This window comes from Cnephaeus nilssonii, assembly GCF_951640355.1.
Source record: "Cnephaeus nilssonii genome assembly, chromosome: 16".
In the NCBI taxonomy this organism is placed as follows: Eukaryota; Metazoa; Chordata; class Mammalia; order Chiroptera; family Vespertilionidae; genus Cnephaeus; species Cnephaeus nilssonii.
The window spans coordinates 59,691,821-59,706,452 of record NC_137087.1 but is presented as its reverse complement, the minus strand read 5'-3'; the positions used below and the strand labels follow the sequence as shown (position 1 = coordinate 59,706,452).

Below are 14,632 nucleotides of genomic sequence, written 5' to 3'. Positions count from 1 at the left end.
GAAGGGAGGGGGAAAGAGAGAGAGAGAGAGAAAGAGAGAGAGAGAGAAACATGGATGCGAGAGAGACACATCAATTGGTTGCCTCCTGCACATGCCAGCCCTGAGCCGGGGATCCAGCCTGCAACCGAGGTGCGTGCCCTTGACCAGGCATTGAGCCTGTGACCCTTCGGTCCGAGGCCGACACTCTAACCACTGAGCCAGACCAGCGAGGGCATCTGTCTTTTCTTTTTAATCCAGACGTCACAAGTGGGAGACCTCGGGAATTAGTATAAGTGCATGTCGGTGTGTGTGCGCGACTCACAAGTTAAAAGCGAAGTGGGACTGTGCTGTTGCTTCGAAAACGGCCAGTTCGCATGAACGCCCAGCAGTGAACACGTTCAGTTCCTCGCTCCCAGGCCTCTTACTTTCACGTTTTGTAAAAAAAAAAAAACAAACATTTCTCAGGTCATTGGACATAGTAAGAAACTCCCCAAAAGTTAAGGGAAGGGAGTGAATGAAGGTATTTTAAGGTGTCTCTTCTTGTTTTAATTCACTGTACAGCTGGCTGGTGTTGCTAGTGACCCATGAACCAGGAAGTCGCGGTTCGATTCCCAGTCAGGGCACATGCCCGGGTTGCGGGCTGGATCCCCAGTGTGGGGCGTGCAGGAGGCAGCCCGTGAAGGCGGCCGATGGATGAGTCTCTCTCATCACTGATGTTTCTCTCGCTCCCTCTCCCTTCCTCCCTGAAATCAATAACAATAATTGCTCTCTACATCGGCTGTGCCCGACCATCACCACTCGGGGAGGAAGCTCAGTTCACTGGGACGTTAGCACGGCCACGTGTTTGTTTTCGGGGAGCAAACGGTTCCATGGAAGCGAGTGCTGTGGCTGCTGTGGGACCCGGCAGTGACGCTGCAGCATCACCATGGCAACGGGGAACAATGGCCCCCGGGGGGGGGGGCGGGCTAAGAGAGACCTCAGCTCCGGGTGCAGGCAGAGATGGTTTTCCGTGATTGTTTCAGAAACTCCTTGTCACCAGGAAATGAATGAGAAGCGGCCTCTTGAGAAAAGAAATGGGTTTGCAGACAACTGGCGTGTCATCAAAGTCACCGAGGCAGGCGGCCACTGGAGAAGCTGCCGAGGACGAGGACAGGCCTGCCTTGTTTTGTGTTCAATCCTCACCGGAGGGTGGTGCCTCCCGGGCGTCATGGGGCCCAGGAGCCGCTCGGAGTCCGCACAGAACCGTCCCGGGGACCCGCCGGTGCGTCTTCGCTGGAGGCAGACATGATGGGGAGTGACTGGCACAGAGTCTGCCACTCCCTAGCACCGTCCTTGGCACAAAGCGAGTGCCCAGTACACCGCACTTCAGATCCCCAGGACAGCGTGGAAGCCAGCGCCGGGGGCTGGTGCCGGGACGGAATGGCGTTAACAAGAAGGCGGGCATTGCCGCCAGCTGCGCTCCAGCCCGCCTGCTGCGGGGGGGGGGGGGGCGGGGGGGCGCATTCACACCGGGCTTCCTTCGGACACACTTGAAGCCACGTCTTTGGGGGAGGGGGGTGCCCGTGTGGTGCCTGCACCGCTAACCACGGCCACGCTGCCGCGATGTTCGACCCACTGAACGCGAAATAAAGAAGCTGCCGAAGACCTTCCGCTTTGCCCCGAGCAGGGAGGACTGGGGGGCGAGGCGGCTGCCGAGCTTCAGTTTGGGGAGAAGAGGCCTGAGCGTAGAACTGGAGGGTACGTTTCCCTTTATGTCTTAGGAAGCGCTGTGCGAAATAAGGAAACAGATATTTTTGATATGAGACTTCCGCCCTTCCAAGCAGCGGCACGCCCGAAATAGAATGGCTCTTTCTGCTGAGTAGAAAAAGCTAGAATAAACGACTTTTATCTTCTATAGATGTATATTTATTATTGATGTCAGAGAGGAAGGGAGAGGGAGAGAGAGAGAGAAACATCCATGATGAGAGAGAATCATGGATCCATTGCCTCCTGCACGCCCCACACCGGGGATCGAACCTGCAACCTGCACATGTGCCCTGACTGGGAATCGAACCCTGACCTCCTGGTTCATAGGTTGACACTCAGCCCCTGGGCCACGCGGGCCGGGCAGAAGAATTTTATCCTTGAAGCCCGTTTGGGGACAGGCACTAATAATAGGTGTCCTTCCGTTTTCTTCAATGCAGGTGCCCAGGTTGCATTTCAACTTCGCTTTGCCTTGAAAGCATCGTTAGAAAGCGCAACATTAGCCGCCGCTTATATTTGAAGACGGAACACGGAGCCCAGGGGAGTCCGGGTGGGGGTTGCCCTTGCCCTCGTGGGTGCTGGGGGCTCCCCTCCTGTCCTCCTCCTCCCGGGCCCAGGGCACCCGGGTTCTGGTTGCCCCGCGGGGACGCTGGCAGCAATAGCCAGGGGCCCACCTGCATGGCTCCCAGGACCCGGACTGGACCGTATGCCTCCTTTCTCGCAGATTCATTTGAAATTAAAAAAAAAAAGTCACACCCTCGCTGATTTGGTTCAGTGGATAGAGCATCAACCTGTGGACTGAAGGTCCCGGGTTCGATTCCAGTCAAGGGCACATGTCCCGGGTTGCGGGCTCAATCCCCAGTAGGGGTCGTGCAGGAGGCAGCCAATCAATGATTCTCTCTCATCATTGATTCATTGATGTTTCTATCTCTCTCCCTCTCCCTTCCTCTCAAATCAATAAAAAAATATTTTTTAAAAAAGTCACTCCACCTCTGCGAATCATAGATTTCTGTTCGAGTATATTGGAAATGAGCGATCTGATAAAAAAAAAAAAGAAAGAAAGAAAAGAAATAAATGAGCAATCTGCCCAATCACTTTGCCCCGGATGCTGGGCTCTGGTGTGTGAGGGCATCGCCTGAGGACCAGCAGCTGCTGCCCTGGGAAGGTGGTGACGAAGGAAACGCCACGTAAATAACGTGTTGCCTTCCCGCGGTAGCCTGCGTGGAAATGTCCGTCTTACCAGCCTGCGAGACTCTGTGCTGTGCACAGGGGTTTGAACGAGTTGGTCACCTAGGGGCTCCCCGAAAGCCGTGCTCTGGGGGTGTGCATGGATGCAGAATACAGACACGCAGGGAGACTTCCAGAATGTTCCTTCCGTCGCTGGATTAGGTTGTGAGAAAAGTGCCTTTTCCAAAGGCTTTTAAATGCTCCTATCTCATGCTGCTCCTCACTGAACACGCAGGCGAGACACAGCAGGTCCGCTCTTTGTCGAGTTTGCGTGTGCGCTTACCCTGCCGGTCGGTAACATCCAGGCGGGAGATGGGTTAGCGGTTTTGTGCAAGTGACTCAGGCTGGCTTATGTCTTCCTCTTCTTAAGTTGCTATTTAACGTGTGAGGACTTTCTCTTTCGCTTAAAATACAATAACTAAATGTCCTTTTTTTTTAATCCTCACTCAAGGATATTTTTTCCCATTGATTTTTAGTTTGTATTTTTTTAGAGGGAGTGAAGGGGAGGAAGGAAGGGGGGAAGAGAAAGAGAGAAACATCGATGTGAGAGAGACAGATCAATGGGTTGTCTCCCGCACACGCACCCCGACGGGGGCCAGGGATTAAGCCACCAACTGAGGTAGGCTCTAACCACTGAGCAAACTAAATGTTCTTGAATCAAAGAGATTGTACTCAAAATTTTGCTCGTGCATCTCTCACCTCATCTGAAAGTTCTCCAGGCGTTTTGGGAAGCGTTTGCCGGGAAGGCTGGCTCGGCGAGCATCCATCCGCAATGGCCCCCGGACGGGGAGGCTCGTGCTGCGTTCCTGCTTTCTCCTTTCTCTCTCGAGCTGCTGCCGCGGCCTGAGGCTGCGTCACACTGAACAGCCGTGTTCTCCGGAGAACGTGTGTGTGTGTGTGTGTATGTTCACATTACTTGTCCACGGCTAATGCTGCTACGCGGTAAACTCAGACACAGCCCCCCCATACGCTGTTTCTGGGGCCTACGGTGGAGCAGGCGTCCTGCTGAGAAACCTGTGAGCCTGCGTTAGAAAAGGGGGCTCTTTTAGTCCGTTTGTCCGCACCTGTCAGGCTTTCCCCAGGAGGAGCCCCACCCGCTCCGGCCCGTCACTCAACGGCGGCCGGCGGCCCGCGTTCCCAGCAGGAGGCCCCAGCCCCTTGGCTCACGGCCCAGAGGCTCAGCGATGGGGAGACCCCCGTGTCCGGGCGGTGACGGTGCCCCGGGCAGGAAGCCGCCAGCCAGGCCTGGCACCTCGTCACGCCGAGCCAGCTGGAAGGGGCCTGTGCGTTTGGGCCAACAGACACCCGAGGAGATCCGGAGTTCACCTCACAGGTTGGCTCGGTTGTGTTTTCGCTGGAAGTTGACTCTTTGCTGTTAGGAAAGCGACAAGGAACCCGTCATCGCGTTCGCCTGTCGTATGCGAGGGCTTCGTGGGGACGTCGGAAGGTCCCGAGGAGGCTGGGTCTGCAGCTGTGTTCTCTCGCTGCACGGCTGGGCTGGGCTGGGCTGGGCTGGGCTGGGCTGGGCTGGGCTGTGCTGGGCTGTGCTGGGCTGGGCTGGGCTGGGCTGGGCTGTGCTGGGCTGGGCTGTGCTGGGCTGGGCTGTGTTGGGCTGGACTGGGCTGGGCTGGGCTGGGCTGGGCTGTGTTGGGCTGGGCTGCGCTGGGCTGGGCTGGGCTGGGCTGTGTTGGGCTGGACTGGGCTGGGCTGGGCTGTGTTGGGCTGGGATGGACTGGGCTGGGCTGGACTGGGCTGGGCTGGGCTGGGCTGGGCTGGGCTGTGCTGTGCTGGGCTGGACTGGGCTGGGCTGGGGAGAGGGTCCTGGGAAGGCAGCGCGGAGCCTCTTTGGTGTATTTCACCCCCGCCCTGCAGAGCGCCGTCTGGGCAGCTCGGAAGATGTCACTGGATTTCTCGGGAGTTAATCCTCGCACTCCCAGCCCCGCAGTGTCTTCTTGCCGTTTCTTCTCTGGGGGCTCCTGCGTCTGTACATCAGGCCCCGAATCCTGGTCCCACTCCGCTGAGGAGCCGCCCTCGTGATGGAGGCAAACTGAGGGCACCACCCGCCCACTGTCACGACCCCCTCCTCGGCACAGTCTCCCATCCTGTGCCTTCTGTGTCGGGCCCCTGGCGCCTCCCGGGTGGCGGGGTGGGGGGAGGGGGGGACGGGGCAGTGAGGCCCTGGGGAGACAGCGTGGGAACGCCCTTAGAGCGAGGGAGGGCCCGTGAGAAGCTGGGAAAGGCAGCCCCTGTTCGCCGAGCAGCAGGAGGCAGCCTGATGCTCACCTCGGGGAAGGAGTCCCACCTGAGATCATCACCGAGGATTCGGGGCTGAGGGGGGGGGGGGGGGGGTGGCTCGCGGCCCATCCCCTCTCCTGCCGTGAATCAGCGCCTTTGCAGGGGAAGCTGGTCCCCCCTGCCTGCTGTCTGCAGGCTGCCAGGCCGCTGCCCGGGAGGGCGTCCAGGCCGTGCCCCCGGCAGCCACGCTCCAAACTCCGGAGCGGGTGTGTCCGCCGAGCAGGAGCTGAGCGGGAAGGAGACTGGATGTTCCGTTCCCGGACGGTCCCCGCTTGTTTGTTTGTGGTGTGACCTCGTGGGGTCGTGGGGAAGCAGGGGGAGAGGGCCCTCCCAGGACCCAAGCGGGGACAGTGTTTCCTGGAAGCTCAGATAAAGGGGGCCCCCTGCGAGCTCCCCAGGAACCCCGTAGGAGAGGATGCTTCAGGAGAAGTGGGGATCGGGGTCCCGCCCTGAACTCCAGGGGCCCCCGGGATGGGAGACTGTGCTGAGGAGGGAGTCGGGACAGTGGGCGGGTTGGCGGGGAAGTCGGTGATACGGGAACCTGGATGCGGGAGGTGGTGACCGCGCCTCCTCATCTCTGTCTTCCCAGCTCCTGGCACATCAATTCGCTTCGTAATATTTGTGGACAATATGTCTTTTTTTTAACATTTGTATTTATTTCAGGGAGGAAGGGAGAGGGAGAGAGAGAAAAACATCCATGATGAGAGAAGAGTCATCGACCGGCTGCCTCCTTCACGCCCCACACCGGGGAGAGAGCCCACAGCCCAGGCCTGTGCCCTGACCCGGAATCAAACCGGGGACCCTTCGGTCCACAGGCCGACCTATCCACTGAGCCACACCAGCGAGGGCAGTGGTCCGTGTGCCTCATGTGTGGTGTTTGTCTCTCTACAGACCCTCCTGGAAAGTGGCGGGGGCTTTGGATCAGACACCGGGTCCAAGTCCTGACCCATCCCCTTCGCTCTGAGGCCTGGGACGGTGACCGTCTCTGTGAGGTGAACTGCCCTCCTGGGGGCGGAGCGGCCGAGAGGAGGTGACCTATAAAGCGCTCGGCGTGCGCCTGCCCGCGCCCAGGCCCCGGACTCCTTGCTTCTTCCCTCTGATTCCGCGGGGGAGCCGTCACTGGGTTTCTTTGGGAAACAAATTCAAGAAGTCGGCCATGCTCTGGGAAAACCAGCGTTCCCAGATGTTTTCTAAAGCGTTAAAGAATATCGGCTCCGCCCGGCCAGTGTGGCTCCGTGGTTGAGCATCCACACATGAGCCAGGAGGTCACGGTTTGATTAGACACTTGTCAGGGCACAGGCCTGGGTTGCAGGCTCCATCCCCAGTGAGGGGCGTGCAGGAGGCAGCCGATCCATGAGTCCCTCTCATCACTGATGTTTCTATCTCTCTCTCCCTCTCCCTTCCTCTCTGAAATCAATACAAATATATTTAAATATATATATATATATCGGCGCTGCCGATGTTAAAGGTGTGCTCTGTGGTTTGTATTTCCAAACTCTCCTCTGTTACATCCAACCTGATAATAGTGTAAAAAGAGGGGGGGGGGGGGGGGAGGCAGCACACTCATGCCGGGAAGCAGCTTTAAGCCTGCAATAGCCTTGCTGGAAAGTCAAGTCCTCCGTCCACTCGGGGCCTAAGGGCTGAGGGCCGCCAGTGCCTTCAACTCGGAGCGAAAGGGGTGAGACCCAACTTGATGGGTGTAAACCGTGCCGCGTACCTTCCGATAGCGGGATCTGCAACGCACACTCGCCGTGTGACTGGCACAGTGGGGCCCACAGAACGCAGGGCTAGGGCTTCCTCAGAGAAACGATGACTGCAGAAGGGGCGAGGGGCAGACACTGGGAGCCCGGGTAGGGGCCCCTCGTGTCTGCTAGAATATTTGTCTATAGCCGTGGTTGGCAAACTGCGGCTCGCGAGCCACATGCGGCGCTTTGGCCCCTTGAGTGTGGCTCTTCCACAAAAGACCACGGCCTGGGCGAGTCTCTTTTGAAGAAGTGGCGTTAGAAGAAGTTTAAGTTTAAAAAATGTGGCTCTCAAAAGCAATGTCAATCATTGTCCTGTTGATATTTGGCTCTGCTGACGAATGAGTTTGCCGACCACTGGTCTATAGCACCATTTCCAGCACCCCACCGGCCCCCACGCCAGAGCATCTGCCCGGTCCGTGGGAGGCAGCTGTGTCATCTACCCAGACGTGTGACTCAGTTTCCTCATGTGTGCGGTGAGGGTGGTAATGGCCCCAATCCCTTGTTGTCGTGGCGATTGAATGAGCACCACATGCACAGCGCTGACACCCAGCCCCCAGCCAGCGCTTCCCATAACGTTACGTCCGCGAGGGTCTTGGCAGCCAGGCGGGGCGGGGCCTTTTGTCCTAGAGCACCCTCTGTGGTCGTCCTGAGGGGACGACCTCGCTGCTGAGGTGAAATTCACATCCCATCATATGAGCTGTGCTCGAGAGTACAATCCAGTGGCACTTAGGGCATGCACAGTGTTGTGCAACTACTGTCTTGACATGTTCCTCATCCCGAAGGAACACCCTGTACCCGGTAAGCAGTCCACCCCCATCCCCCCTCCCCGGGCTCCGGGCTGCCACTGTCTCTATTGACTTACATAGGCGGGATATTCCCCATCAATGAAATCAGACGGTCCATGGACGCTTGCTCTGGTCTCTTTCACCCAGCAATGCGTGAGGCTGGTCCATGCTGCGGCACGTGTCGATACTTCCTCCTTTGCACAGCTGAACGGCACCCGTTGTACGTACAGACCACATTTCGTGGGTTGGCCGTTCATCGGCGGCTGGGCGTTCTGGTGGTTTTCTGCCTCTGGGCTCCTGTGAGTAACGCTGCTATGGACATTCGAGTACAGGTTTTTGTTTCAGTACCTGATTTCAGTTCTGTTGGACGTGTACCCAAGAGTGAGGGGATAGCTCATTGTGGTTTTAATTTGCATCTCTCTGGTGATGAGTGGCGTTGAGCATCTTTTTAAACGTCTGTTGGCCATCTGTATGTCCTCTTTGGAGAAGTGTCTATTCGGGTTCTTTGCCCATTTTTTAAATTGAGTTATTTGTTTTCTTGGTGTCAAGTTGTAGAAGTTCTTTATAAATTTGGTGTACAGTATTCCACAAATCAATAAATGTGATACATTGCATAAACAAAAGATAAAAATCACTTGATCATATCAATAGATGCAGAAAGTGCTTTTGATAAAATTCAACACGCATTTATGATAAAAACTCTCCGCAAAGTGAGAATAGAGGGAACATACCTCAATATTGTAAAAGCCACATATGATAAACCCACAGCCAACATCCTACTCAATGGGCAAACACTAAAGGTGTTTTCCTTAAGATCAAGAACAAGACAGGGATGTCTGCTTTCACTGTTCTTGAGTGCACACTAGAGGCCCGGTGCACAAAATTCGTGTGTGTGGGGGGGGGAGTGTCCCTCAGCCCAGCCTGCACCCTCTCCAATCTGGGACCCCTCAAGGGATGCCATCCCTCTCACAATCCAGAACTGCTGGCTCCCAACCACTCGTCTGCCTGCCTGCCTGATTGCCCCTAACTGCTTCTGCCTGCCAGCCTGATCACCCCCTAACCACTCCCCTGCAAGCCTGATCGATGCCTAACTGCTCCCCTGCCGACCCGATTGCCCCAACTGCCCTCCCCTACTGGCTTGATTACCCCCAACTGCCCTCCCCTGCTGGCCTGGTCCCCCCCAACTGCCCTCCCCTGCTGGCCTGGTCCCCCCACAACTACCCTCCCCTGCTGGCCTGGTCATCCCCAACTGCCCTCCTCTGCCAGCCCGATCACCCCTACCTGCCCTCCCTTTCAGGCCTGGTTGCTCCCAACTGCCCTCCCCTGCTGGCCTGGTCCCCCCCCCAACTACCCTCCCCTGCTGGCCTGGTCATCCCCAACTGCCCTCCTCTGCTGGCCCGGTCACCCCTACCTGCCCTCCCTTGCAGGCCTGGTTGCCCCCAACTGCCCTCCCCTGCAGGCCTGGTTGCCCCCAACTGTCCTCCCCTGCTGGCCTGGTCCCCCCCAACTTCCCTCCCCTGCTGGCATGGTCCCCCCAACTGCCCTCTCCTGCTGGCCTGGTCACCCCCAACTGCCCTCCTCTGCTGGCCTGGTCATCCCCAACTGCCCTCCTCTGCCAGCCCGGTCACCCCTACCTGCCCTCCTTTGAAGGCCTGGTTGCTCCCAACTGCCCTCCCCTGCAGGCCTGGTCCCTCCCAACTGCCCTCCCCTGCAAGCCTGGTTGCCCCCAACTGCCCTCCCCTGCAGGCCATCTTGTGGTGGCCATCTTGTGTCCACATGGGGGCGGCCATTTTTTACCACATGGGGGCAGCCATCTTGTGTGTTGAAGTGATGGTCAATTTGCATATTACCCTTTTATTAGATAGGATAGTACTACAAGTTCTAGCCACAGCAGTCAGACAAGAAGAAATAAAAGGCATCCAAATTGGAAAGGAGGAAGTAAAACTGTCATTATTTGCAGATGACATGATACTATATAGAGAGAACCCTAAAGACTCCACCAAAAACTACTAGAACTGATAAATGAATTCAGTAAAGTAGCAGGATACAAAATTAATATTCAGAAATCAGTGGCATTTTTGTACACCAATAATGAACTATCTGAAAAGGAAACTAAGAAAATAGTCCCACTTACAATTGCAGCAACAACAAAAAAGGTATCTAGGAATAAATTTAAGGATGTAAAAGACCTGTACTTGGAAAATTATGGGATAGTGAAGAAAGAAACTGAGGCAATACAAGTAAGTGGAAGCATATACCGTGTTCATGGATAGGAAGAATTAACATCATTAAAATGTCCACACTACCTAAAGCAGTCTATAGATTCAATGAGATTCCTATTAAAATGGCAATGGAATATGTCATAACTAGAACAAATACATATTCCAAACATTTATATAAAACCACAAAAGACCCCAAATAGTCTCAGCAATCTTGAGTAAGAAGAACAAGGTTGGCGAAATCCTGCTACCTGATATCAAACTATACTACAAGGCCATAGTAATCAAAACAGCATGGTCCTGGCATACAAGCAAGTATAGAGACCCATGGGACAGAATGGAGACTCCAGAAATAAAAACATACCTCCATGGTCAAGGGAGGCAAGAACATACAATGGGGTAAAGACAGTCTATTCAATAAATGGTGTTGGAAAAATTGGACAGATGCTTACAAAACAGTGAAACTAGACCACCTACTTGCACCATACACAAGAATAAACTCAACATGGATTGAAGACTTAAACCACGAAACCATAAAAATCCTGGAAGAAAACATAGACAGTACAATCTCTAACATTTCTCACAGCAATTTTTTTTTCTGCTCTATCTCCTTGGGCAAGGGAAACAAAGGGGAAAATAAACAAATGGGACTACACCAAACGGAAAAGCTTTTGCACAGCCTAGGAAACCATCAGCAACGTGAAAAGACAGCCCACTGCGTGGGAGGAGATATTCGCCAGCGATACACCTTCTCGCTTTTTGGATGGTGTCCTCTGATGCACAAAAGCCCTTGAGGTTTGGGTGGAACCTGAGCAGCGCGGTGAAGAAACGTGCATCACCCAGGGAGGGAGTCCTCCCTCCTGCATCCTCGTCCAGCCTTCCTCGCCCTCAAAGGGCGGCCCTCGGCTTGCACCGAGCGTGTCGTTACGTCTCAGCGCTTGCTCATGCAGCTTTTTAGCAGACTCTAGCCCAAGAGCTTTGCACAGGGCCAGTGTTTAGCAAGAATTTCAAAATTCACCTTCCCCATCTTCACTGAGTTGATGGTCAGGGTTGTCTCTCTGTGTGGCTAGTGAGGTCAAGGTCATCTCTCTATGGCTAGGGATGCTGGTTTTCCCATTTTACCCTAATGACAGAGTGTCCTTTTAAATTCCATACATGGAATTGATTGTGTCAGAGAAATGAGTGAACGCTGTTTCGGAGCTTGTGAAGGTGGTAAGAAAATACCGGAATGTGAGAACCTGCTGGAGGCCCCTGGCACCCTGGGCAGGGACCGCTGAGAGGGTGTGATGGGAGGTGCTGGGCAGGCCAGCATGATGGAGCAACGGGGCTGCCGTGGGTGAGTCCTGGGTGTGTCCCAGGAGGTGTACTGGGCCCAGCGAGATTTGGCGAAGAAGACCTTGGACTCTGGGTGAAGAGACAGAGCGAGTGAAAGTTGTCTGAGAGAGGAACGCGGCAGGATGTGGTGACCCATGGGTGTGGGAGCTGAGGGGAGAGAAGGTCCTACAGGATCCCGGAGTCAACAGAGGGGAAGACAGGCAGGCAGGGAACCAGCGGCCTCCTAGAGCTTTCGTCACACCTGTCTTAGCTCAGCATCCGTAACAGTTTCCTGTGGCTGCTGCCAACCACGAGCACAGCCTCGGGGCGTCAAACCGCGGGCGTTTATTCTCCCACCTCTGGGAGGCTGGAGGTCGGAGGTCAGGGCGTCCGCGTCTCTGCACAGCGTCTTGGAGGAGACCCAGCCTGTCCTTCCTCTGTAGGTCTCCTTTATTTACATGGAGCGCTTCACTTCCAACACGCGGGCCGCCGTATGTCTGCGCGTTTCCCCCTCCAAGCAGTCCTCTGCGACACCGGCTGGGTGTCCCCCACGTTCCCTCCATTCTGACCCTGTCTACCTGCAGAGAGCCTCAGACCCACAAGGTAAGGTCTCAGCCCCACAGGACGGCCCCGCCCACTTCAGATCACCTGTGCTTTGACTGATGGGCTGTCGATCTGAGGTTCCCACACCGCCCCCCTCGGGTTCACTTCATTTGCTAGCCGGGCTCACAGAACTCAGAGAAACCTCGGTGTATAAAAGGATGTGATAACGGACACAGATGGGAGGCCCGGAGAGAGATGCCTGCGCCAGGGGGCGTTGGGTGGGCCACCCTCCCGGCTCATGGAAGGGCTCCCCTGGTCTGGAAGCTCTCCGGGCTGTACTTTGGGGGTTTTATGGAGGATCCGTCACGTAGTCATGTTGGATCATGAACTCCATCTCCAGCCCTCCTCCCTCTGGAGGGCAGGGGGGAGGGGCGGTGCTTAAAATCCCAAACTTCTCATCACGGCTGGGTCTTCCCGGTGACCGGCCCTCACCCGGGAGCCACCCAGCGTCTCCTCATTGGAACAAACACTCCTATCAGCCAGCACGTTACCAGGGTTTCAGGAACTGGGGTCAAAGGCCAAACATTAAAACAAACGACGCTGTTAGCGCTCTTATCGCTTAGGAAATTCCAAGGGTTTTGGGTGCTCTGTGCCAGGATTGGGGAAGATCAGATATATACTTTGTGGGGTTTTGTTGTTGTTAATCCCCACCTGAGGATATTTTCCCATTGATTTTTAGAGAGAGAGGGAAGCATCGATGTGAGAGAGACACATCAGTTGGTTGCCTCCCGCACACGCCCCGACCAGGGCCGGGGATCAAGCCTGCAACCGAGGTACGTGACCTTGACTGGAATTGAACCCGTGATCCTCAGTCCGTGGGCTGACGCTCTATCCACTGAGCCACACCGGCCGGTGGATTCTAAGTCACAGCGTCACACGTGGCCTTCTCGCCTCGTAAGGGCACCAGGCGTTGCATCGAGGGTCCTGCCTGGTCCATGAACCTCGTGTTGACAGCTACCCCTGCGAGAACCCGTGGGCAGAAGGTCACCTTGTGAGGTTCGGGGTGCACATGAACTTGGGGCAGCCCCGTTCAGCCCCGTACAGCACCTGCTGCAGTTGGCTGGCCGTCCCTTTCCACCGAAGGCCTTAGGGGTAGCAATGACACTGGTGGGTCTCCCGAGATCACACCTCGTCCACCCACCTTCTCTCTGGAGTTCTGGCCTCAGCTGGAGTCTGCGCCCCCAGGATCCCAGGTCACCATGTCACAGACCTAGGAGAGCGCTGGGGAAATCAGAGCATAAAAATGAAATGAAATGGAATGAAAATGAAAATGAAAGTGAGAGCATAAGGATGATGTGCGTGATTACGGCTGGGCACCTCTTAGGGACTTACCTGCCTTTGACTTGAAAAATCTCTGCTTCCTGCCGTCTGAGCCGAGCAGAACCAGGAGGTTGCTAGTCTTTGAAGCCTGCAGGGTAGTCGAGTTGCACTTGGAACTTCCCTGCACGGAGTCGGAGTCGGGAGACACCTGCCCTTCTTTGGCGTTTGCCTGGCTTTGCGGCCCGCCATCCAGCAGGGAGGTCAGCAGTCACTGGGGCGGATGAAAGGAGGGAGAGAGCCCACACCGGAGACTGTGTCCGGACCACAAAGCACTCTTTCACCGGGAAGGGGCTCTCCTGCCCGCTCCCTCCTCCCTCCTCCCTCCTCCCTCCTCCCTCCTCCCTCCTCCCTCCTCCCTCCTCCTCGCTGTCCTCGGATTTCAGATACAGGAGGCTCTTAGCCCAGAGGGACTTCAGAGTGGGACGCAGCTCCGAGGTCTTACAGCCCTTCCCTGCCCTGAACATTTCTAAACAGAATTGAAAATCTCAGACGCGCACGGCCTAGTCTCTATGTTCTTACCTGACGTCCCAGCAGGGCGTGACCGTCCTTTCCTTTGAGGTTTCTTATCTTCCTTCCTTTCTTTTTTCTTCTTCTTAGAACAAGGAATTCCCGAAGGCCACACGTTCTGTGACTGTTGATAAATATTGAGGAGTGCAGCAGGTGTGTGTAGAGGCGTCGGGCGGTTGGGGGGGAAGGAAGCTCAAGGCAGGCTCCTTCTGGCAGAGCTTCTGGCCGCTCCGTTCCCGCGTTGGACAAATATGTACTAGGCACTCACTTTGTGACGCGGGGTGTCTCCCAGGTGAAACCGCGTTAAAACGAGGAATCCCAAACCCGCAGAACGCTAACGTCTGTTAGTGCCCACGCAGTGTGTGGGGGTCTTTTGGGAGAGGAGGAGGGGTAAATAAGTATTTTCAGTAAATTTTTGAAATTTACGAAAGTTGTGTCCCTTCGTCCTGAAAGGAAATGTTTTCCAGTTTAGACAGAGTCCCGTGTTCGTCACGTGTGTCCTGATAAAAGTCTCACCGCGTTTCAGACTCATCCCCGGGTCCGAGCCCAGGCTCTGCCATTTTACCAGCGGCGTGGCCTCGGGCAGGGGACGTGAACGCTCTGATCCTCAAAGCTCCGCTGGGAGGCAGGCACGGGGAGGGCCTGGGGCTGTCCCAGAGGCTGCTGGGAGGCGAGGGCCACTGTGTGTATGTGTGAAGGGGGTGGGCCACGGCCACGGCCACGGCCAGTGCCTGCGATTTTCCCGTGACGATCAGCACCGTTGCTTGTCACGCATCTGCACAGCTCGCCTGCTTCTGGGAATCAGGGTGCGTGTTGCCTCGGTTCCGGACTCCTCCCTGGGGGAACCCCCCGAGTCCCAGTGCCGCCTCAGGGAGGAAGGGAGAAATCCAGCGAT

At 55.9% G+C, this 14,632-nt stretch overlaps 1 protein-coding gene across 5 annotated transcripts in view; it reads left to right on the top strand.

Annotated features, from left to right (window-relative positions):
* The window catches only part of PTPRE (protein tyrosine phosphatase receptor type E), a 119,991-nt gene that overhangs the window by 55,556 nt on the left and 49,803 nt on the right, over positions 1 to 14,632 (top strand). The window contains exon 1 of one of the 5 annotated variants that reach the window (XM_079793198.1): positions 11,490 to 11,910. The exons of the other annotated variants lie outside the window; for them this stretch is intronic. The gene's annotated coding sequence lies outside the window, so the exon portion shown is untranslated. Of the gene's footprint in view, positions 1 to 11,489; positions 11,911 to 14,632 lie in introns of those variants that run through there. 5 annotated transcript variants of the gene reach the window in all.